This window comes from Chlamydotis macqueenii, chromosome 5 (genome assembly GCF_036417535.1).
Source record: "Chlamydotis macqueenii isolate bChlMac1 chromosome 5, bChlMac1.mat, whole genome shotgun sequence".
Taxonomy (NCBI): domain Eukaryota; kingdom Metazoa; phylum Chordata; class Aves; order Otidiformes; family Otididae; genus Chlamydotis; species Chlamydotis macqueenii.
Window position 1 is genome coordinate 46,911,878 of NC_141560.1, and position 24,669 is coordinate 46,936,546.

A 24,669-nucleotide genomic window follows, 5' to 3' on the forward strand; every position below is an offset into this window, starting at 1 on the left:
GTTCTCTCAGAGGTGATAGAGGTTTTATGTCAAACACTGCTGGCATTATAGGTGAATGTCAAGTAATAAACTCTAATACACTGTAATATAGTTGAACAGAGCCAAAATTAGCCTGTTAGAGGGTCTGGAGAAATGTAGGTAGGTTTGCATATTCCAGCTGATACAGCCTTTGTTGTGCTTGCTTACTGTCAGTCATTGCAGCAGTTATGGTGTAATTAAGTGTGAAATATTGTTAGGTTTTAATCCTATGTTTTCTTTTCCTCCTTGTGAGGAGAACTGAAGGATTGTTTTGGATGGTATTAGCTAAGTATAATTTCTCTGATGCATTGAGCCACTGGAGAAGTTTATGACTGTTTGAAGGATCCCATTCTATTTTTGACCAGTCTTTACTTGTGGGGCTAGAGATAGCTGTGCTCTAATCAGAGAAATATTACTGTTCCTATTTTTCTGGTGAAGAACAGACACAGAGCAAGTATTGAAGGTGTTGGGGGAGGGTGGGGAAATCCTGTGGCATATGTGTAAAGTAAGCTTTCTGAGACTCAGTCCAACATCTTAATTGGAACACTTTCTTCTTGCTGGCAATGAGTCTTCTTGTCCTGTTCCTCCAGCTTTCCATTTCAAATTGTAGTATCCTTGCTGTGTTTGCATTATGAATAACTACTATACTGGAAATATAGTTTCGGGCAAGAGGTGTAGTTTATCATTAAGATTTGATGAGGAAGCTGCAGCAGTCCTCTAGATACTGTCATCAATAAATCATGAATTTAAGGTCAACTTCAGGTTTAGAACTGTAATTTTTAAGTGATACAATTATTTAAGTCATTAAAACTACAAAATATTTTTTATTATTCCTTTATCTGAAAGATAGGTTCTTTGTTTTGAGGGGAGAAAAAACCCTTTGTCTGTAGCTGTATAGCCTTTGCGTTTGTTCAATTTAGAAATAAGCAGACTTGTTCTTAACGTCTTCTGAATTCACACAGAACAATAATTCTGCCACTTAGCTACAAGATTTCCCAAACTCTCAAGGTAATTGACATTATATAAGTGAAGAATACAGCATTACTATTTTAAAAATATAGCTTGACTTGTAACTTTTTGGTGAAACCAAACATCCTTCTTCCTCTGTACCTGCTTCAATGCAGTGATGTCAAAGTGATAGCAAGCACCTTATGGACACCCCCTTCCCCCCTCATAATTAATTTTGTTTTTAATTACCTTTTTTTTGGGTACGCTTTCTTCCTGTTATTTCTTCTAGTTCAGTGTACCTCAAGTAAATGTGAATACAGCTGGTTCTTCCACCCCATGAATCAATGTTTATAGCTTTTGAATTCTTTGGTTAATTGTCAGAATATAGGCAACCTACGCATACATGCATATAAGCAGTACACGTACTGCCATGATTACCTTTTGACAGATGTATGTACGTTCTCACTTTGGGAAGACATTTGAGTTCATTTAATGAAGACGTGGTTCATTCAGATCATTAAATCCTACGCAGTTCTAGTTAATAAAACAGAAAATCTGGCTGCACAATGTTGAATTTGCTCTGTGATTCAGACAACTCTTCACCTTCCCCCAGTTTGTTGAGTCATTCAGCACATTGTTTTTTAATATCAATTTTATTTCGATAGTCTCGATTATATTCAATATAGGTTGTATATGTAAGGTAGATGGTACATTCTTGTAGAATGTTTTATTTCAAAGGCAATGTCAGGATATTTTATTCCTAGGATGTAGGTAAAGATGCATAGTAATTTGGTAATAATAAAGCAAAACCTTACTAGTGATCAGCCTTGCAGACTTGAGAGTGCCTGGTTATGTGAGAAAACACAGTTCATAGGAGAAAGCCTGTATCTTTTCCATAGTTAGTTTTGCCCTATGTCTGGTGTGTGATTTAAAGGAAACTTCTGTGTATGTTTGCTTCCAGCTTTTGTTCCTCCTTGCCTGAGTGTTATCACATAGTTATACAAAGTCCTGAATCCTGAGACATTCTAAAAAAAAAATATTTGAATGCACTGATCAATTAATTTGAAGTTTTTTTTCTTATAGACCTTTTAGGAGGTCTGTGTCACAGGTTTCAGTTTCCCCTTTCAACTATTTCAGTCATTAATAATGTGATAAGCCTTGTCTGGTGTTCTGTCTCTAGTTATTAGCAACACTCTGAGGAAAAAGGTAAGTATTCTTTTGAATATTAAAATAGTGGAAAACATAGTACGGCTTTTCTGACCCTTGTTTAATTCCCAATTGATGCCTCAGCACAACTTGAATTGATTTCATTTGCTATTGCATTTCGCAGTAGTGCTTACAGAAGTAGTATTTTGAGCTACAAAATATGAACTGAACTTTGTTTTGCTCCAATTTTCCATGGGAAAAAAAAAATAGCTTTTCTAGTGTGTTTTCTTCTTTTTCTACTGCTGCAGTTTTGTTTACTCTGTCTTCTCTTTTCCTTTTGTTTTTTTTTGCATGTGATATAGAGCAGTAAACAAAGAAAGCAGAAACATAAGAAGGAAAAGGAAAATAAAATAAACAAAAATTGTTATGTTTTTCAATGAAAAAAAAGTCAGTGTAATTTCAGGACAGAAGTTTATTTTTTATGCTAAAAAGCATTGATTTAAAATGATCAGTATCTTAGATTCTTTTCATAACAAGTGTGTTTCCACAAATACTTTATCCTTTGAAAAGGTGTTTGAGGATGTAATGAAATAAGTAATCTTTTAACTGCACTAGAGACACAATTAAAAATGGACATATTTGGTTTATTACATTTCACTAAGTGATCTCCTGGTAAATAACATATGCGAGTAAATCCCTTTCTGCGTATGTTGCTCTTTGAACAGCTTTTTATTGTTCTACCTTTTCCCTTGGTCTAAATATAGAAGCATAGCGTTGTCAACCTGCAAGCGTTTTTTGACTTTTAGACATCATGTGTTCCAGAATCACTAGATGGCACTGTAGCAGGCTGGGATAGAGCTGTTGCTTAAATATAGTAACCTTGACAAGTGGGACCTGGTAAGGGGGTAGGACTGTTCTGTGGATAACGTGAAAATGGGAAGTGGTACATAAATATCTAGTTTCCTTTCTAAGTGAATTGGAATCATTAAAAATTACATGAATGAGCCGAAATCCCAAATCAATAGAGATATATTAAAATATGACTAATTAAAATTGATTGTGACCAATATAAAATTTCAATTTTTCTTTACTAGATTATTTTCTTATCTTTTGTGTGACCTGGAGCTGCCTATGTTCATCTTGTATAATTTTCTCCTAATTCTTTTTCCTTGTGAAGTTATTCTTGCCAAAATAGCCACAGCAAATGCATTGCTGATAAAGTATACCATTTTTTTTTTCTAAAATGATCAGTGAATCTACATTTTTTACTTCATGTTTCACTGAAAACATACTAAGAATGCACTTTTTCATGTAATTACACAGTTGGTTCCTAGGTTTTTGGTGGAAGTTCCATTGCTAATTATTTAGATGTCTGGGGAAGGCCGCAGCTCTCTGCACTAAGGCTTTAAGGCAGTGGCCCAAGGCTTTGCCATCTGTTGTACAGGTGTATGATATAGCTTAAGCCTATGGAGGGGGGAAAAACCCCACCTCATAAGTCAGAGGTGCACTGGTGAATTAATGTGTTGGACTGTTGTGGGATTGTAGTCACCTACACATTAATCCTGGCTTTTGCTTTGATGCCTACTGAGTTAATTTACTCCTTATTTTTGCATTTCTTCCCCTATATGTGGACAAGATGCTATTTTTTTTTGTTGTTGTTGTTGTTATATGCAAGAAATGCTGTTCTGAGGAACAGAAATATTCTGGAATATACTTTTGAGTGTATATATGTGTGCATGCCTGCGTGTGCCAATTTGGAGATAGGTATGTTGGAAAAAACATTTTCACTTAGCCATTAATGCTTTCTGATTAAGAGGCTTCAGATGTCAGTTTAAGAAAACTCTACTGGGAAGAGATACACATTTTGGTAACAAAACTGGCACATGCATCTGTGTTCCACTGCTCAGGACTATGACTACCGCAAAGTTAGCTGTTGTCTTGTTTTTCTGTAACTAATATTAGTTGCATCAATATTGAATTGTATCAGCAAAAATGAAACTAAGTATTTAAATAAAAATTGGAAAAGCAATTCAGGATTTTTTTTTCAAGTCCCTGAAAGGAATAAATCCTGATGTGGTCTGACATTTTGGTGAGATGCATGTAGTCTGTAATGTGTCTCAGACGTTTGGTTCAAGCTTCCATCATGTATTTCTGGATTAGTCAAGATTGGTTTAAAATGTAAAAACATCTTCTGTGCTCATGAGTTTTAGAAATTATGTTGACAAAAATGACGTGAACTCAAAAGGGTTGTGTATTTATGGGGACTAATTAAGTGAAAGGTCTGCCGTGCTTTGCAGTAAATCAAAGCGACCGATTTAAAATGCTAACTCTGAAACTTTTTTTGGTTGGGGGGGAAATAATGCAAATTTTAGATGAAACATTTATAACTGAAATCAGGTTTTGAGCTTTGATGTCAGGATGTGTTTTTATGTCTTTGCTCCTCCATCATAACAAATGTTTGCCATTTTTTTTCAAAACAATTTCTTCACTTTTCCCACTCCTGTTTTTAGAGAAACAGTAAGGGGGATGCACTGAAGCTGCCCAATTTTCTGAGTGCTTCTGCAGTCTATGCGGGAAAATTGTCTTGCTTTAGTTACTTCTGCTGAAATGGTTAGAGTTCTTCCTGTGTGTGGCTGGGTGGAAAGAAGGGAATTAGAAAATATAGGTTCCCATATGTCTTTAAACTTGTTTTTCTTCCTTTCTTGGTTTTTCATTCTCAATTCTTTCTTCAGATTCAGAATAATTTTGTCTCCTAATGGACTTGTCCATTTCTTTTAGCTTCAAGCAATTTCAAGTCAGATCTCAAAAGTACTCGCTAGTCAGTCTTCCCTTTGCACACTGTCCTTTTTTACAGTGAACTTCTTTCCCCTAAGTATTTTTCCCATGTGAGGTAGTTTATCTTCTTAAGAAAATCTTACACTTTAAGTTGCACTGGAAACTGATAATATAATGCTCTTGCTTACAGTAATAATATTCCCCATGTGGGAATAGTTGGCAATTTACAAGGAAAGGTTTGCTCTTTAACTTCAGTAACTTAATTTTTTTTAAAAGATGTAAATTAGATCTTGGCTCCTGTAGGAACTCTGCTAGCTTCTCTATGGTCAATATTTGCCACATGAAAGGAAATCCTAAGTGTTTGAATTGCACATTCAATGTAGTTTTCAGTGAATTTTTGACTTTGAAAAGTTTTTTTTCACTTGGTGTAGTAGTAATGATAGGAGAAATTATCTTTGTCTATTGTTATTTGTCTCCTTGCCTTATTTTACATGAGTTTGCTGAATTTTGAAATCTTTCATAGGAGTATGTAAAGTGCTTTGGATATTTCTGAGGTTTTCGGAGAGCATTGGTTGGGATGACAGCTGGGTACATATGGCTTATGATTTCCCATGTGCATATCTGTGGATACTTATGTGCATGTACATATTGCACAGACGGAATTCTCTCTCAACAGGGAATGAGAGGTTTTAGGGTGAAATTTTCAAAGGATGTAAAGTGAATTCAGAAAGATCTTGGAATAGTGGGTTCACTGAGTATCAGACTTTTTTTTTTTTAATATTTATTCCTCCCTCATATCATGACCAGACTGTGAATCTGATCCTTGTTATCTGTCCAGCTAGGTCTCATGAACACTGTTCATATGCCATCTTGGAATATAATTTCACAATTAACGTTTTTGTTGCAAGTTCTGTGCTTGTGTTGGCTTTGCACCCAAAATATTTGTTTTTAAGTAAATACTGTTTTCTCCTTGAGAATTTTGATATATGGGTAACTGTCTTGCTTTGCAGTGTTTATTTTGTTTAATTGAAGTTTCATCTGCTGGTGCAAAATTATTTTTTCTCTCACTACTTTTCCTTTGTTTCTCAGATAACTGGTTTTTTTTTTTTCTGCTGACTTTATAGTGTAAATAAAAAAAAAAAATCTTTCACTTTGGCTAGACCTTAACAGAAGATTAGAACAAAAGTCCTCGGTATCACATTTTTCATATTTCTTCTTAACCTAGGTCATTATATTAAAACAAGCAGAAGGATTCACAAATCATTCTCCATCCAGTCATTTCTCATTTAAACCACTTCCAGTTCTCTGACGAGGTCCTCAGAAGTGAAATGGTAGCTACAGCTAGGGTTTGGTTTTTTTTTAATTCTTTCTTTTTTTTCCCTGTCTTTTGGCAGTATGCTCTGTCTCTCAAATCTGGCTCAAATTCAAGTACTGAGACTTAAATGTTTGTTTCTTCTAGTTTAGATGAATCTTTCTACTTTTTCACATTTTCTCCCTAAGTTTGAGAAAGATCTCTCTATATCTTCCCTGTTGGATCAGAACTTTCTTCTTTTCATCTATTTCATCTGATTGTTCCTCATCTGTCAGTTTTCCCTTGTGCAGCAAGTTTTTTTGGTCATTAAGAGATTAAATTTTTTTAAGTCTTGCTTTGGAACAAGTTTTCAAATATTTGTGGATCGAAAATAGTGAGGAAAAAATCAGAAATTCTAGAAACACTTATCACCTCTGAAAAACAAATACTGAGGGGGGTGTGATACATTTGGGAAGAAGAATTCAGAATGTCAGGGTGGTTTGAGAATTTTCTGGATTTGCATGTTACGCACAAATAACTATGAGTTTATGAAAACAGTATTCTTAGAAATACTATCTTCTGAATGGATTCATGAAAATTGCTGTGTAGAATAAAGAGAAGTTTGACATATTATATAACTATTTTTTTTGCTACCAGCCTCATATTGATAATTGTTGTGGTTTTGTTTAGTGAGGGGGGGCCTAAGGTGGTAGCTTCAGTGGACTTGGCCGGACCTGGGGTGGACCCACTGCTGGCCAAGGTCGAGCCAATTGGTAGCAGAATGTTCCATGATAATGCCTCTGCAATAATGTATTTAAGAGGGGGATAACAGAAAAAAAAGGAGAAAAGATGTGAAGCAGCTGAGCAGGGCAGAGAGGGGGAGGGGAGGTGTGAGCCTTGTGGGCCTTGCAGGCCTCACCCTCTGGCCTCCCACAGGACGGCCAACTGGGCCGGGCCTGGCTGCAAGAAGTGGAGAGGAGATGAGATGTGAATGAGATGTAAAAAGATCCTGAGAGGTGTCTGCCAGCCTGTTGTGAAGAAATTTCTTGTGAGAGGAATGTCTGCAGACACCAAGGTCAGTGAAGAAGGAGGGGGAGGAGTAATGCGGCTCCTGGCCAAGATTCCCCTGCAGCCTGTGGTGACGACCATGGTGGAGCCGGTTGTCCCCCTGCAGCCCATGGAGGTCCATGGAGGAGCAGAGATCCACCTGCAGCCTGTGAAGGACCCCACACTGGGGAAGATGGATGCCTGAAGGAGGCTGTGGCCTGTGGAGGGCCCGCTGGGACAGCTGTTCTGGAGGGACTGCACCCCATGGAAGAGATGATCCACGCCGGAGCAGTTTCAGGAAGGACTGTGGCCCGTGGGAGGGACCCCACAACAGAGCAGGGAAGGAATGCGAGGAGTTCTTCCCCTGATGATGAAACAGTGGCGTAAAACAACGCATGATGAACTGACTGCGACCCCCATTCCCTCTTCCCCCCTGTGCTGCTCGGGGTGGAGGGAAGGTAGTAGAGATAATGTTAAGCCTGGGAAGAGGGAGGGGTGGGGGGAGGTTATCTTGTTCCCCGTCTCATTCTCCTGCTAGTTTTAGAAATAAATGAATAGTTTTCCCCAAGTCGAGTCTGTTTTGCCCGTAACGGTAACTTTAAGGATTTTTCTCCCTGTCCTTAGCTCAAACCTCAAGCCTTTTTTTCTTATATCATCCCCCCCTATTCTCTCGGAGGGTGGGGGGAATGAGAGAGAGACTGCATAGTCTGGTCCTGATTGGAGCTGAACTATGACAATAATACCCAAAGAAGAAATTTGACCTTTTATTTAAGAAATTGTTGTGGGCAACTGAATGGAGGAAGGATGGTATTATGGTAGTTCATGTGAGTGAGAGCAAAAGCCCACACCATTTCTAATATGAAGAATGTTTTTTACTTTTACTTGTCCGATTACACTGAAAAAACTCCCCCCTCTTTTTTTTTTTTTTCCTGGAAAGGAAGAATCAAGCTAATTGTCTACTTTTGAGTGAAGTTGAATGTTATGAATGTTTACTAAATATTGCATGACTATTAGAAAAGAAAACTATTCTGAGAGTTTTAGCACTATCTCCTTTAGGAAGTCTTTTGTTTCAGTTTCAAATAAACTTTAATTACAGAGGAAAGCTTGACTTCTCCCTTGAGTATTTTCCTGTAATAATCTTTCTAATGTAGTGGTCCTCTTACAAATAAGAAATGTTCTTGATTTTGGAGCGTGTGGATATTTATTGAAATGTGCACTCTCCCACTGGGCTGTTCAAAATATCTGTTCGGGGATGAAAATTGATATATTCATAAGGCCTGGCATCTGTTACAATTGGATATTTGCAGTTTGTGTTCCCTTGATACCCCTCAAGAGATAATGGAGAAAACTGCTTTTCCCTCTTTCTTTGTGTGCATCTGTAGATGGAGAGAGTACGTAAGAAATATATTGTTGCTAATATACATTGTTTCAGTGTCTTCAGGATTGTTGCATCCATTAAAAATGTAAAGAATGGCAGATTAGTAGTTACAAATTGTATTTTTGCTGCAGTATTTCTTGCACTCGATAGCACTTGCAGTAACTGGCATTTATTCCATACTGAATAGTATCTATTATTCCTTTGGAAAGGCAGAGCTTCAGTGGGTGGGCTCTGTACATGTTAACTTCAGGACATAAGAAATAGTGCTATTTTCAGAACCAGTTGGAGAGGTCAGTCATCCTCGTGGTTAAATCTTGTATCAGTTCACCACTGGAAGTCGTTCATTCATTAGCTGTTCAGCTTGTGCTCAGTAGACTTTAGTCCTTATTTTTGGCCAAGGTACCATGCTCTATATACTCTTCTCAGCCTTGGCTCAACGATGCTAACAAAGACTGAGTCTGAAACATTTAACAAAGCAGCTAATACTGAAGACCTTTTCTAATCACGCGTGCTCTGGAGAGCAATGTACAGATCAAAAATTTGAACAGTAAATGTGCAGATCATCACTTGATAATTAGCATCAACCTTCAGAAGAATCTGGTCTGTGAAGAACAGGTAAATAGTAAGGTAGTTCAGAGTGAATACCATGGCAGTTTTCAGTGAATTAAAGAGGAAACCACAACTCTTCTGTTAGAACATGGACAAGACCTTTGAAGAATGCAATAAACTTCCCTCATGTTACTGGGTATTTTCCTTCTTTTGTCTGACCTGGAAGATAAGTGAGAGGGTAAGTTCAAGTTTTTGGGAGAGACTGGCTGTGATATTGAGATGGGCCTTTCTGATGGGCTTTCCCTTTTTTTTTTTTTTTTTTAATAGGAATTAGCTTCCCTTTTCTCCCTTTTCCTGTTCTTATTCTCAAAGGTGAGGTCATGCTGTTCCCCTGACAACAGGTATAGTTGTAATTAAAAAAATAAAGGATATTTTTGGTTTTGGATCGGAGACAGAAATTAAGTTCTTGGCTATTTGCCTTGTTCTTCTCTGTACTTCTGTAAAGTTACACCTTATTAAATCTTATGAATGCAGTCCATATCATTATGCCAAGTGCCAGAGATACTTCAAAAATGTATAACACTTTAGCAGTTTCTTGACATTGAAATGTATGTTCAAAGGAGTTTACTAAGCTATGTTCCAAATGCAATTTACATATTAAAAAGAATGTGTTAGTTCTCACGTTAGTATGTGCAAGCAAGTACTTAAGGGCACAGATGACCTCCTGCATCCCAGTTCAGCAGTATCCTAAGAGCTGTGTATCTTCTCATTTGCCTAGCACATTATGCTTATACTTGGGGATTTTCTGTGGACATTTGATTTATGAGTACTATACATACCAAGTGAAAAATCATTGTGGATCGTTAAGTGGATAAGTGAATATGTAATTATGGTTTTCTTCAGGGGAAAAATACCTTGCAAGATACTAAAAAAAAAACATTGAAGTCTTCTGTATTTTCTGTATTTTTGTTTTCATTTGAGTAGTTAAGATGAACAGTCTTTGTAATAAATCATGGAATTGCTAAAGGTTGTACAAAAAAATTAAAAATCTAGATTGGAATGTCAGTACAAGATTAGAAATTGTGTGTACATATTAAGTGGATAAATTAAATTTTGCTTAAATACCCTGCCTGGTTCTGAAATGTTTTGAGTTAACCCCACTTTTCTAGAAAAAGCTCTCCTGACTTTATTTGTTTTGTGGTGGCTAAGTTACTAATCTAGTAAGTATTGTACTAATCTAGTAGTTTTGGTGAACCTATTTTGTCTATTTAATGCCATAGGCTGCATAGACTGCATAATCTGTGTGATTTTACCTTGGTAAAGACAGGAAATTAACATCTTTGAATCCAGCAAACAAACTCTTCATATTTCTTCACTTAAGAAAATATAAAAAAAAATGCCACCACTCTGCAATTCGCTATTTGTACAATTTCCAATTTAAAAAGTAATTAACTATGTTTTATTTTCTTTTTAGTGAAGAATTACATTGGATTTTTTAAAAAATTCAAACCTCTCCTACACGCAGAAAACAGTTATTCTCAGATTCAGGTGTATAAATGTGATCTCAGCTCCCAGAGACTTTAGTATTTGCATTGTAAGGTAATATTCTGTCTTGAGTCTTACAATAAAATGTCCAAATACAATCACTTAAGAAGGTAAACTCTTCTGATAAAGGGCATTGCCTACTGAGAACTAAAACACCAATGATTTCACACCTCCCTGGTGGCTGTTTAAGAGCATATAAGAAACGAACAAATTGATTTAGATTTAGATTTGGGAAACATTATGTATGTGGTAGGGGATGAAATAATTTGGTATGAAGGCAAATAGCATCCATTTTTAATGTTGCTTATTGTGTAAAATGTGACTTTTAAACCGCCTTCTAATTTCAGGTCTAAATAATAACATGTCACAGAATGGTTGAAGTTGGAAGGGACCTCTGAAGATTATCTTGCCCAAACCCCCTGCTCAAGCAGGGCCACCTAGAGACAGATGCACAGGATTATGTCGAGGAAACCTTTCAATATCTCCAAGGTTGGAGACTCCAGAACCTCCCTGGGCAACCTGTGCCAGTACTTGGTCACTCTCACAGTAAAAAAAGTCTTTCCTGATGTTCAGAGGGAACCTCCTGTGTTTCAGTTTGTGCCCATTGCCTCTGGTCCTGTCACTGAACACCACTGTAAAGAGCTTGGCTCTGTCCTCTTTGCATTCTCGCTTCAGATATTTGTCTACCTTGATAAGATCCCCCGCTGAGCCTTCTGTTCTCCAGGCTAAATGATCCCACATGTCTCAGCCTTTCCTTATAGGAGGACTCCAGTCCATCATCTTCATGACCCTTTGTTGGACTCTCTCCAGTTTATCTCTGTCTCTTGTACTGAGGTCACGGTACTCCAGGTGTGGCTCACCAGTGCTGAATAGACAGGAAGAATCACCTTCCTTGACCTGCTGGCTTTGTGTTGCTTAATGCAGCCTCAGGGTATCATTAGCTTTCTTGCAGCAAGGGCGCATTGCTGGCTCATGTTCAACTTGGTGTCCACCCAGACACCCAGATCCTTTCCTTTTCTGTGAAGCTATTTTCCAACAAGTTGGCCCCCAGCCCTGCACTGGCGTGTGAGTTTTTTTCCTCCCCAGGTGGAGAACTTTGCACTTACCTTTGTTGAACTGCGTGACATTCATGTCAGCCCTTTTCTCCAGCTTGAGGTCCCTCTGAATGGCAGCACAACCCGCTGGTGTATCAGTCACTCCTCCCAGCTTTGTGTCATCAGAAGATTTGCTGGGGTTACATGTTGTCCCGTCATCCAGATCATTAATGAAGACGTTGAACAGTATTGGACCCAATGTTGATCCCTGACGTACACTAATAGTTACTCCCCTTCAACTAGACTCTTGTCACTGATTACCACACTCATTTGCATCTATATTCACTTTTCATACCTAGTAGGAGCCCATGTGGTGTGCAGGGAGGCGCAGCACACTAAGTGCATATTTTTATAAAGTACATTCTCTGAACTACCACAGTGAAAGAGAAAGGATGTTCTGTAGCTGAGTGTACATACTCAAGACTGAAGGACGGGACATGATTTTAATGTACACAAGGGACAAGTAGTAATGCACTTACAAGACACTGAGTACCTTTCATGTTTGTCAAAATTTCATGTTGAATTAGTGCAAGTGGTTTAAAAATCTCCAAACATTCATAGACTTTTAAAGCTTACAGTACTGTAGTCTGTTTTATAGTCAGTTTCTCTGTTCTTTTTCCTGTGTATAGTATTTGGCACTTTTTTCCCTCATTGAAGAACTATTTCAAAAGACACTTTTTATAGTCACCAAGACATTTAATAATATATTTAGTCCTGTATGAAATGCAAAGGTAAGCAAATCAAATAGAGAAATGGGATGGTATTAAAGACAATACAGAGGTAGAGTTCGTAAAATGTTAAATGGGAGCAGGAATCACTAGGAAGCATATGAGAAGGAAATGAAAATTTTATGTGCAGTTGTAGGTGGAGGACTTGGGGGAAGGGAAGGGGCATAATGACAGTTAGGTAATTAAGACTGAACATAAAAGGCAGCAGATTTTAAATAGGAGATCAGGAAGTCTGTATGAGGCAGAAATTCAGGGTAAAAGTACAGGATTCTTGCTGGGAGGTATAAACACAGCTGTCTGACAGGCTCCTTGCCCCCTGAGAAACAATGAAAAAAAACCACCTTCTTAATTCATAAGCAGACTACATTCTTCAAATACCATGACGTACAAATCAAAATGAACACTGGAAGGATTAGTCTCAGCACATGGCTTCTGTAGTACTTAACAATTCAGTAGCAGTTGAAATTTGTAATTCCAGAGAAGTGCTCTTTTTTGACTGTAGCTTTCTGTATTTGACCTTGATGTTGTCAGTTTAGGCCATGTCACATGTTCTGTGTGCATTTAGAAAGACCCACTGAACTCTAAATTATAACAATGTATTTCAGAAAAAGAAGCCATCTCTGCAATGATTTGCCAAGAATTCTAACTTTGGCAGGGACATTCTTTGGGAATTCATTATCATACTGAATTCTTTCTGTAAAAGCAAGTAAGAAAATCAATTATCTCTGTTAAGATGACAGAGCCTTTAGCTTGGATGAAGTCTTAATACTTTGAAGATGAACTTTAACTTGCATATGAAAATAACAGAGATCTTTAAATCCATGTGCGGAAGGAGACATTCTTTCGCTGACGCTGTAATTCAGCTAATGGTAGATACATAGTGGAGTAATGTTTACTTCAGCATGTGGCTTCTAAGCAAAATATAACACTTGTGGGAAATCAGACCTTATTCAAAGCCCATTGAAATCAATGAGAGAAATCTCATTAAGTTGATGAACTCTGTTGGTATTTTTGCAGATCTGAGACAGTGCTTTACCTCCATAGCATCTCTCTGCCTATAGATCTTAGAGCACTTTACGAACTTTAATTAAATTGAGTTCAAACATAATTTTGACAAATGTTTTCAGGAATAAACTCATTCAGCAGAATACTCAACTGGAAAGAAATGTAGGGAATGTGAACAGAGGGTTGATGTTTTAAATTAGATTGAAGGCTTGTTTGCAATTATCATTATTTGCTCATCTCTGCTGGCAGAGATTTCTACTATACTTACAGTTTTTCTGGTTTATTTTTATTAGAATAGTGGTAGTACACAGGAATCCCAGAAATTATTTGTTTCTCTATTGGCAAATTCAGTAGAATTCTGCTCTCATGCTGCCTCTTATTCCCCCAACTTTTTGCTTTTTTTCTACTATCAGGTCATTTGAGAAATTATTTTTAAAGTACATTCCTATGAATATTTGCTTAAGTGGTTAATAGCTGCATTAGGAAGCATCAGTGGGTGGCTAGAATTTAGTTGAAATTTCCTAAACTGTATTTGTCAGCTGTGAGATTGTAGTAGTCACAACCCAGCTCTGCCATGTGTTGAGTGAAGAGGGCAAAATTGGTTTCTTCTCTGGGTTGCTTCTAATCCAAATAGCAGATCAATAGCACTGGGTGTGGCAGCACAACATTATGCTGAAATAATACTGGTTGATTTGATGGCAGTGCTAGTTTCAATACAGTGCCAGCACATTGACTATTAACAGAAATTAGTAATTTTGGAAGCCCTGAAAGTAACAAGGTCAAAAGAAAGGGAGTTAGTAACATAACGTGCATTATCTCTTTCTAGAAGCTTAGTGTTACGCTATACCCATGCTACCCACCCACTTAGACCACAGGAGCTTTTCTGTGTTAGTTTGATAAATTATGGGAAACTTTCCAGTTATTTGTTAATGTTCTGAATCCCAAATGAATTGGGATATGAATTGAATGACATATGCTGAGTTCTCAGTTATTAGTAATTCTCTGGCATGCATCAGCATATCTGTATTGTTTTTTATTGGGTGGTTGGCTGATGTTGGAGGGTTTTTGTATTAGACAGATAACCTTGAACTCCTTGTAAGCTTAAGCCTTTGTTCTTACAAGACAAATGGACTAAGCCCCATACAGCCACTTCTTTGCATGTTTTTTCTAATGACACTTTACATATCTCCTTTTGGATTTACTACCTGTGAAAAGGAAAAGGCAAGTAGCTCAGAAAAGCAGGCAAAAGATTAAGTAGAGAGAGTTACAGCAGTGTTGCATTTTGTGTTCTGTGATATATTCCTAATATAGTTAGCTCTTACCTTGAAAATTGTAGTATTAATTCACAATCATTTGTCATACCTCGCACACACCATATTCTATGTAGTATTAAAAGCATCAGACTTTGCAACACGCTTGCTTGTTTTGAAGGGATCTAAATTCCAGAGCCAACAGACCCTGAATGTTTCCATCTTCAGCACAATATTTCTAGCTGTTGCTTCCCTTCCAGAAGTTTTGGGCATTTTTTTCTCCTGAATGATTAATGCTCTTTCTTATTCTGATATTAGAGGGATGAAAATGGAAAGCCAAGCCTGATGCAGAACAATGATGACATCTTTCATTTTATCAAAACATTAACTTGATTTTAGTCAGCCATAATCAATTACATATAATTTCCGGTATATGCCCTTTAAACCGTATAATGTCTAGAATCAAACTGGATATTATACATTAGATGAGAGCTGCTGTTTGAGGTTTGCTAATAGTATTAATTTCAGAAGAGGGAATACCAAAGCATGTTCTTAGTGACAGAGCCCTGTATAATAATGAATAGTGTAATTTTGCCAGTCATCTTTATTTTACATTTTCCTGAAAGTAAGCTATTCAAATGAAGTGGATTTTTGAAATGACGTTAAGCTAAGAAATTTATGAAAAGTACTATTAAATATATGTTGAAAAATCATGCCATGGTTAAATATTAGGAAGACATGTAATCTTATTTTGGTGGTGTTTTTGAAGATTTGACTCAAATTTGATACATACCTTAAACTAGACTTCATGATGATCCACTCTAGAGAGGTGAATGTCATCACTTTCTGTAGTGATGGAGTATTTTCCAGCTGCACAGAATGGTTGGATCTTGGGTTTTCAAGCAGAGTGAGTGGGTAGGCAGTTGAAAGTAAATTTACAGCACACCTGAAAAAGGCTAAATGAGGAATCGTTTCTCCCTTCTTTCTTTTGTAAGCACCAGTGTTTCTGATGGGGAAGTACACAAGGGAAGTACAGTACCTACAGAAGGCACCTTATTTGCTCAAAGCCACAAACAGATCAGACAAGACAAGCTGCATTGCATTACAGGCAGCTTTTTCTTAAAGTTACATATTCTCTCTGTCCTGTGGCTGGGAGATTTTTCTGCAATTGCCTAGCAAGAAGATAGAAGTTAGTTATGGGAGAATCATAGCAAATGCCCCTCTGGGCCAGAAAAGCAACGGTCAATCTGGCCTAATATTCTCTCTCAAAGGTTTCATGAGAGCCCTGGGGATGGAGAGAGCTACAGGAAGTGTGCCCAAACCTGGATGCTTTCAGTGGTCTGTTCTCCTGTATTTGCCCCCTCATTTAGAATTTAGGGTGTTAGAATGTACGTTTGTCCTATTCCTAGGCATATCAATGCCTAATAATTGTTGGACTTGCCTGCATTCAGGCAGCTATGGCATCTATATAGTTTTTGAATTGACAAAGATGTTATTTTCTTATGTGATCAATACTTACGATATGTGGTATGTTTCATCATTCAGTTCTGCGGTGCTCAGTATGGCTTTTGGTTAGAGAATGGATTATAAATAATAATTTCATAGGAATTTATTTCATATTTCCCTTCATCCTCGATACTGTTTTCTTTTTTTTCATTAGGATAAATCATATATTTAGTATAATCAGAGTTTTCAGTAGTGTCTCAAATATTCTAAATATTTGGCACTGTAAAGGCAAATTCCCTTCCTAAAAACAAATTAGCTTTTTGTCCTTATTTTCAGGTACTTTTTTTATCCTTCACATATCTCCTGGTTTCACTCACTCTGTTCTAGTCATTGCATTGGACTGTACTTCTCATCATAGCTGAAAATGGCTTCACTTTGGGACCTGAGGAGTGGTATGTGACCCAACTCTAGACAATGGATATGAGCTTTGACTTGTATTTTTTATTTCCCTTAACTTTAATGCCTTCTGAAGGCACTGATAAGCTGTATTTTTGAAGTAGGTAGCTTGTTACCCTGATCCATTACCAAATGTTCTGGGATCAGGAATGCTGCTAGAGACACATGGAAGAGAAATATGCAAGTTTTTGCTTCTCTTATTGAATAATAATAATTTTGAATTTGTATCTTGATAAGTAATAATAGTAAAAAAAAAATTAGATAATCTTCTGCAATGTTAGTTCCTAAGTGATTTTCAGAAGCATCTTCTGCCTCTGGCACTGTGTAGTAAAACCATTATCCTACCGTACAGTTCAATAATGACAGAACACATGCTGTGTAATGTAAACTTACAATTCAGTTCTAGGCAGATGTTATTAGGCTGTCATATCTTCGAGCAGCAGTGGTGGAATTAAAAAAAAAAAAAAAAAAGAAATACCTTTCTCTCCCTCCCACCCCCCTGGATAGCAATAAAAACTGTATTCATATCTGCCAAGTGATTTTGCATTGATTGAGGCTTTTCTTCCTTTAACAAATTAATTTTTTTTTAGTTTTGTTTCCCTTGCCTTGCCAAGGAAGACCAATTCAATCTAGACCATATGTTATCTAGTTAATAATGTGACATAACTTTTTTTTTCTTTTGAGAGGGGAATATCTTTGCTTTCAAAACTGTCCATCTTGAGGGGTAGAGGAGAGCCTCTGCAAAACAGATGCTGGGAATGAAACGTATGCCATAATTGTTCCATGCGCCTATATATGATTTTATAAAAAGGAATGAACCTACCTTCCATTTGGTCTGTTTTAGATTATAATCTAGGACTACATTCAAAGACTTAGTGACTAAATATCTCTCAGCTTCTAACACTTTTTTCTCCTATGGATGTTTGTGAGTTAGGGAAGCATTATCATAGCAGACATGCAGTTAATGGAGTAAAAAGTCATTCTAGGCCGTGGGGAAGTGTATTCAGCATTGTTGAGCACTAACTTGATACTCCTCTGTAGTTTCAAAGTTTCCACAGCTTTCAGTGATGCAACCTTGCTGGAGGTTGCACCCTAAGGAGGGGCTTCTTGCAAGCCCTCAACATTAGAATGAATTTATTTTTCCTTTGAGGCTCAGATTTTCTTTACTTTAAAACTCAATTATATAGCCCGGTTGACAAAAAATGCTCTGTTTCTCAGTGGTTTTGTGTAATATTGTGCTATTGCTCCATGTTAAGCAAACAGTTACAGAAATTGAAGGTCTTTCTGAGCTCATCTCTATTCTGTGAGTGCCACAACACTGAGTTTTCTCTCAGATTTGCCCTGCAGGTGAGAGAAATCTGGGACATCAGAAAAGGTCATTCTGCCTGTTTCATGCATGTCCATCAGGTGACAGCCAGGCTACACCTAGGGTACCATTTGTTATGATTACTCCTTGAGATCCTTATTAGCAGTCTATATGACCAAGCAGTAGTTGGAGACAGGTATTTCAGTGTCTTCTTGCTAGAAGACAGTGATGTGACCCTTTGGTTATAGCAGCATCACGTTTTATTTCTTTATTTTGCACAGAACCTTATGGATTTTTCAACTTGCCTAAAATATCACCCCACTCCTGAAGAAATGGAGGAAAAAAAAGTCTTCAAATTTCTCATTATGCAGCTTGTTTTGGACTGTAATTTGCCACAGCATTTACAACTGATACTTTCTTTGGACATAAAGAGAGAGAGAGAAAAGAAAAAATAAACAAGAAAAAAAGGAATAAAACATCACTCATAATGATGAGCTTTCTCTTAGACTACAGTAACTTTTTTTCTCCGTAGGGAATGACCATCTTGGTCAATGTTTGGTTGGTACCTTGTGCTACAGAAATAAATAAATCCATCAGCTTGATTTAATGTGTACCCTTCAGTTGAGGCACAAGGGGAACATGTTGGATATGTAAATAGTTGCATAGCAATTTTATACTGTTCCTTAAATAGTCATTATGTGTACATCAACGTTTTGGTTTTGGAAGGAAATTTTCTGCTGCAATTTATGTGTGAATAATAATATGAATAATATGAAGGTCATTTCGTTTTTCAAAGGAAATCCTCCATCTGTTGTTTCAGTGGTGTGTACCTTGAATGTTTCCATTGGATTCTCTTCCCTGTAGCATGCTTAGTGCTTTTCCTACTCTTATAAAGATGAATTCTCAGAAGACAAGGATCATTGGCTAAAAATAATATCCAAATATCTTGAAAAATTGTACACCCAAAGGGTATGATTTGCTAGGGTTTGACTAACTGCTAGAGGAGAAAGTTTGGATTTGGACACTTCCCTGCTGCACTCTAGTTTACAGTAACTTCTCCATGTATGTTTCTTCAACGGACAGAGTTACATACATCTTCCCTAACTGATGCATAAAAGAGAGTGATGTACTGCTGCAACTGCACTGCTCGAGGCTTAGCTCTTTAATGGGAGATGTGGCCGTCTGAGTGGCGTGATGGACCAGCAGTTGTAGGGACTTTACACTGAACACTAATCAGGAATTAAATCTTTGAAATCAAAGGGAATCAGTATAGGGACTGAAACAAGCAAATTAGTGGTGTCAAGAGAAGATTTGATAGCCTGTGGGATTGGTCAGTAACTTCTGATAGTTTGCCCAGTAGCAAGGAGGAAACAGACCTTTAAAATTAGGAACTCCTCTATTTGGCAGGGAGACAGCAAGAAGATCCAAGAAGATTCTGCCCTGAACAATTGACTTCAGCAATGCTAGAGTGAGGAAAAAATTGTTAATTTTAAGTTCTTTACTGCCAAGTGATTATTTAATGTTCTAAACATCCCGACGAAATAGGCCAGGATATAAAGCCTTATAATAAAATATTTACAGTTGTCCAGCAAGCTGAGGTGTATGGGGAGGTGGATGGAGTGTTGTATGTGACATATATTTGAAGTGCTGCTAAATAGTGGAATATGATCTGAGAGGAGTCATCCCTGAAGATTTCTATCACATGTTAAGATCAGGGTGGTTGTGGGATGTTTCTCTTGCTGAGATGATCACACTTGAAAAATGACTTCTCAAGCCGTTTCTTGCTGTGCAAGGGAAGATGGCACAAGGATGTGGAGAGTCTATGAGATATAATACAACTGAGGCTCTTAAAAATGGCTGATTTTTCTCTCTTCTTGGGAGATTTCTTTCTTTGGATTTTTTTAATCTGAATAAGGTTGTCTTTGTGCAAGATGATTGCATAGTGGCTAATTTTGAATGGGCTGTTAAAATGGTAGAGGGCTTGTGAACTGCCATTTTTACTAAATATAGCTGGTTTATCTTTCATAATAATTTAAAGTAGCCCTACAGCTCCCCTGCTCCTTTTTCAGCTACTCATTTTTACCTGCTGCAGGTGGGGTTTCCGCCATATAGTTTTCAATGTCCTAATAGGTTGTAATCCTGTAAACTGATCACTTGGCACACCCGAAGAAATGGAAAGCCTTGCAGGGAGAGAATAGGAATGACCAACTGGATGGTCGGGAGAGCAGGAGCTTCCCACAGTTACAAGTTGCTGATGGACTAGAAGGTTTTAGGTAAAAAAAAAAAAAAAAAAAAATCAGTATTAGTGATTTTTCTTTCTTCTTCCTGTCTTATTCTTCAGTGGTGGTGAGAAGGTTATACGTCCACTGAGAACAAGATACATACCCACTTTGTTCCTCCAAAAGTAACTGCTAACTGTACTTATAGTAGTAAATGAACACTTCCTATTTTTTCAAACAATATTTTTAGAAGACATAGGATTATAATCATTTCTTATAAGGAATTTTTTAATCAATACTTATTTTACTAAAAATTAATACTGAAATTATTTGTTATGCAGGCATCCTATTTTCACTGTTTCATGCTTCTGAAAATGCATGATCTTATATTCACTAGTTTAATTAAATTTACACTAAAGAAATAAAAATAAAAATCAAAATCAGATGTTGAAGTTGAACCAGTCTACTTCTGTCAAAATAAGGTGGACATAGTTTTTCTTTAAGAATGTCAGCATATAGAAAAACTTTACCTTGTCTTTTCCCTATGGATGGAAGTGACCTAATTCATCTTACTGAGTCTCTACAAGGTCAGGATATGGTTCCTATAGAGGGAAGAAAGACAAATATATTTTTATTTAATTATTTTGAGCTGAAATTGAAGATACAGTAATAGATTCCATGTTTTTCCTATGGCATGCTGGGTTGCTTTGGTGAAATTGATAGATAGTAGTTTCTACAATGATTTTAGTTCCTTAAAGATGCAGAGTATCAAATCTATTCATGTCCTAACACAATGAAATGTGGAAAGATAGCTTAACTTGGAATCTGATGCAAATGTACACTTTCCAACAACTTCACATGACAGTAGTAATCAAAGACGGTTGAAAAATTATAGATAATCCTAAGCTATTTTATGTTAACCAGGGATGCTTAGGTGTCTATTGTAATGTACATGCTTATGAGTGTTTCTTCTTTATTAATGTTTGAATCGCTTGTTGTGTTTGAGTTCTTCTGTCAAAAGAATAATTTAAATTTATACTGGTATTTGGCTTTGCCATTTACTTAAAACACAAAAAGGAGTGTTGTTTTTGGCCAGCAAGAACTTATCATATATTGATTTTTTTTTTTTAAATTTGAGTGAGAATTTCAGATAGAATAATATTATTTTAGAATCATAGAATAGTTGGGATTGAAAGGGACCTTTAAAGGTAATCTAGTCCAACCTCCAATGTTTCATACTCTGTTTATGTTTCATGCTTTGCATTTCATGTTTCTAAGGTAAGTGGGTGAGATTAAAAACAGTGTAACCATAGACTGCCTGCTGTGTACTGATTTTTTTCAGTTGCTATTAAACTGTAGCATACCAAATGTTGGTAAAACATACTTTCAGATAGTTGATCAGTTCTGGTCTCCTATGTTTATAATCAAGAAATCGGCAGAGTTTTAATTAATTGAGTTGTGTTGAATTGGTCTTCTAGACATTAATTCACATTATAAATGCAAACAAATAGTCAACAAAGTTAAATGAAAAATACAATGTCTTGGTTTATAAAAACTACTAGTGTTTGTGGTTCTGGTCATTTTGCTAAAGACACAGATATAATGTCAGCTGTTTGACTTCTGCATAAGTTAGAGAATAAATACAAAGGTATTTATTATGCAAAAACTGGCAGCGAAAAGAAAGAGCAAACCAAATGGCACTCAGTTATTTCAGATAAAATTGTCATTACAGGCCTCGGTGAAAATTAGATCTCCAAGTTATCTTTTTGAACTTTTTTTTCCTCCACATGTTACTAAGTAAAGAGCAGTAAGATTTTAGAAGCTCGGCCAAAACTGATCTATGTGACAGATCTTTACGTGTCTGTCACATCTCCCTAGTCTTCCGAGACTAAGTGTGTTTAACCCAGAAGACAACAAGAAAGATCAGATGAAGGCTCAGGGGACAATGAGATTGTTGGGGATAATCTGAATAGTGGGATTATGTGTCTCAGTACTCAGAAGTGCATGCTAGGATATCAAAAGTATGCTCTGTGTCCTGGGCTGAGAGCAGAGCCTGGTTTTCAGCCAGATGCTAGATGTTCAAGGGACCAACGATTGGAAGTCAGCCTGAAAGCCTACCCTCAAAAAGGGCACATACCCAGATCTGTGAAAGCAGCATTGTTTGTCTTAAAGCATTTCTGGCATTTTTCATTGTACTTCACTGGAGGAAGATGGGTATAATATCCCTTACTCTCCCTCTGGTCTAACAGGAAAAGCTAAAGATAAACAAGGTTGAGAAATGGCTCAATTGTCTGTAATGAAAAAAATGCGCTCAGTGGACACTTTCATTTTACAGCTATTACCCTTAGGACCCTCCTTATTCTCTGAACTAGCTTTTGCTGATGATTAAAGTCTTGACTGATCGTTTTTCTCTGAGGTACTTCGGTAGGATTTACGGCTTTGAAGTGGTTGTCATATATGCCACTAAAGTACTTCACTCCTTTTTCTTCTTCCCCCCATCCTGACACCTCCCACAACCAAAAAGTGTTGGCTGGACTGGAGCTTTAATGAAACTGAAATCATAGCAGCTTTGGCAGTGAGAAAGGATTTCAGAGCAATTTAGTACAAAGACAAGCTGTTAAAAACAGAATGATGGTGTTTCAGATTATTATTCCTGAGTAAAGTTTAATATTGCTGTTCGTGAAAGTATTTTCTGGTTTTTTGCACTGCTGTTCAAGTGATTAAATCTTGATGAAATCTATAATGGAAGTTGTATTTGTATTTGTATTGATTTTTTGATAGACTAGCTTTAAAAAAAAGAAAAGTAAAACTCAGTATTAAGCTGTGCATCTACAGAGTTGTTATGTGCACAAAATAATATTTTAGGTGCTACACCATATCAGTGGAAGATACTCCCCGTGGGAAGCTGCCCAGTAGGGTTAAACCAGAAGAACTCAGATGTGAAGCCAATAAACTGTCACAAAGTGTGTAGGGCTGAGGAAAATCCTTAGTGGGAGAACCAAGTGGGTCCTCGTCAGCCATAATCAAAACCATTTATCCTGCAGGGTAAAGCAATGAGGCATAACATCAGTGTTGAGTTGATATCCACTCTATGAACTGAAACAGGTAAAATGCTAAAAGTACTCCCAAACTTCTGATCTCTCTCACTAAGTGAGAAAAGCTCAGGCAGTATGTAGAAGGGAAATTTTACTGTAGTCTAGTTTCAAGTTCTTCACATGAAAAACAGTTGAAACACTGGCTGTGTCTTTTCAGCGAATGGAAAAGCAAAGGTATCCAGGCTGCAGGACAAACTTGAGGCTGCTGAGGCAGAAACTGGCATTTTCAAACCCATTATTGTCAAGGGACTGTGTTTATATCTATGTGATAGTTTAGGTAGATCTGAACTCCAAAAGGTGCCTAACATGACCATTTGAGGCTAGAAAGGGAGTGTTATGTTCTTGATCTTACTTTGCTTTTGTGATAGCCGTTCAAGCAAGCAAATGCCAGTGTTATTTCTCAGTGTCGTTTTGTGATGTTTTTTCTAGCGGTTGCTCAGTAGTTTCTCAGCTGAGTAGACAGAACAGTTTTTTTCATGGTGCTGTGTTGTATGGTACTGAATGACCTAAGTTAAACAAGGAAACTTCTTTCAGAGCCAGTAGGGCTGACCCTCCTCACAAGATAGTAATCTACCATAGGTGTGTATTGTTAGCTCAGGTGGTAGAGGTGATGATCTGTGTTGGCTTAACCTCATGGGAGACCAGCAAGCAGTGTTACCAGTTTGCTTTTACTGTGTGCATGGGAAATGGGGTAGCTTTTTAAAAAATAATAAATAATATCACAAATTCTAAAAATAAAAGTAAAGAATATTTTTAGGATTTCATGATCAAATGTTCAAAAAGTGAGTACCATGGCTATAGTTGCTTGTGATCTTAGAGAGATGAAACAGTAGACAGGATAAGATTTCCCTATTCAGTATCTATTTCTCATATTTTTTTTCTTGCAAACCACCAGAGTACATTTTGTACCAGTCACAGTGCCTTGAGTTACTCTCCAAGATCATCTAGTCATTTGATTCCCCACTGAGACTACAACTGTGTGAACTGGGGAAAAAAAAAAAAAAAAAAAAAAGAAAAAGGGCGGGGGGGTGGCGGGGGGGCAGTTTGTGTCCTGATCTACTAGTAGGAAACCCTTTTAAAAATCTTGTTTTTCTGACTGCTTGGGAAGGACAGCTTTAATTCTGGCAGTTTCAGGGAAAGGACAGGACAGAGAATTACCTGTTCCCTTGTCAAGTGTCCTCGTACTCTAAATGTACTAGGTGCAGCCATTAAGAGCTGAAATGTCAATATAGCTTCTTTTATTATCAAAGTTTCCAACTGAAACACAGAGGTGAACTGTTAAATACTCCATCTGATGTAGGTGACAGGCTTTACCCTTCTCCTGTAGTACATCCCCCTCTCCATTCTTCTTACCTTGTTCCCTGTATGAGGTT

At 37.1% G+C, this 24,669-nt stretch overlaps 1 protein-coding gene across 1 annotated transcript in view; it reads left to right on the plus strand.

Moving 5' to 3' along the window:
- LRRC4C (leucine rich repeat containing 4C) overlaps positions 1-24,669 on the plus strand; it is a 459,752-nt gene that overhangs the window by 23,977 nt on the left and 411,106 nt on the right. The window contains exon 2 of the mRNA XM_086749986.1: positions 20,324-20,399. The gene's annotated coding sequence lies outside the window, so the exon portion shown is untranslated. The remainder of the gene's footprint in view (positions 1-20,323; positions 20,400-24,669) is intronic.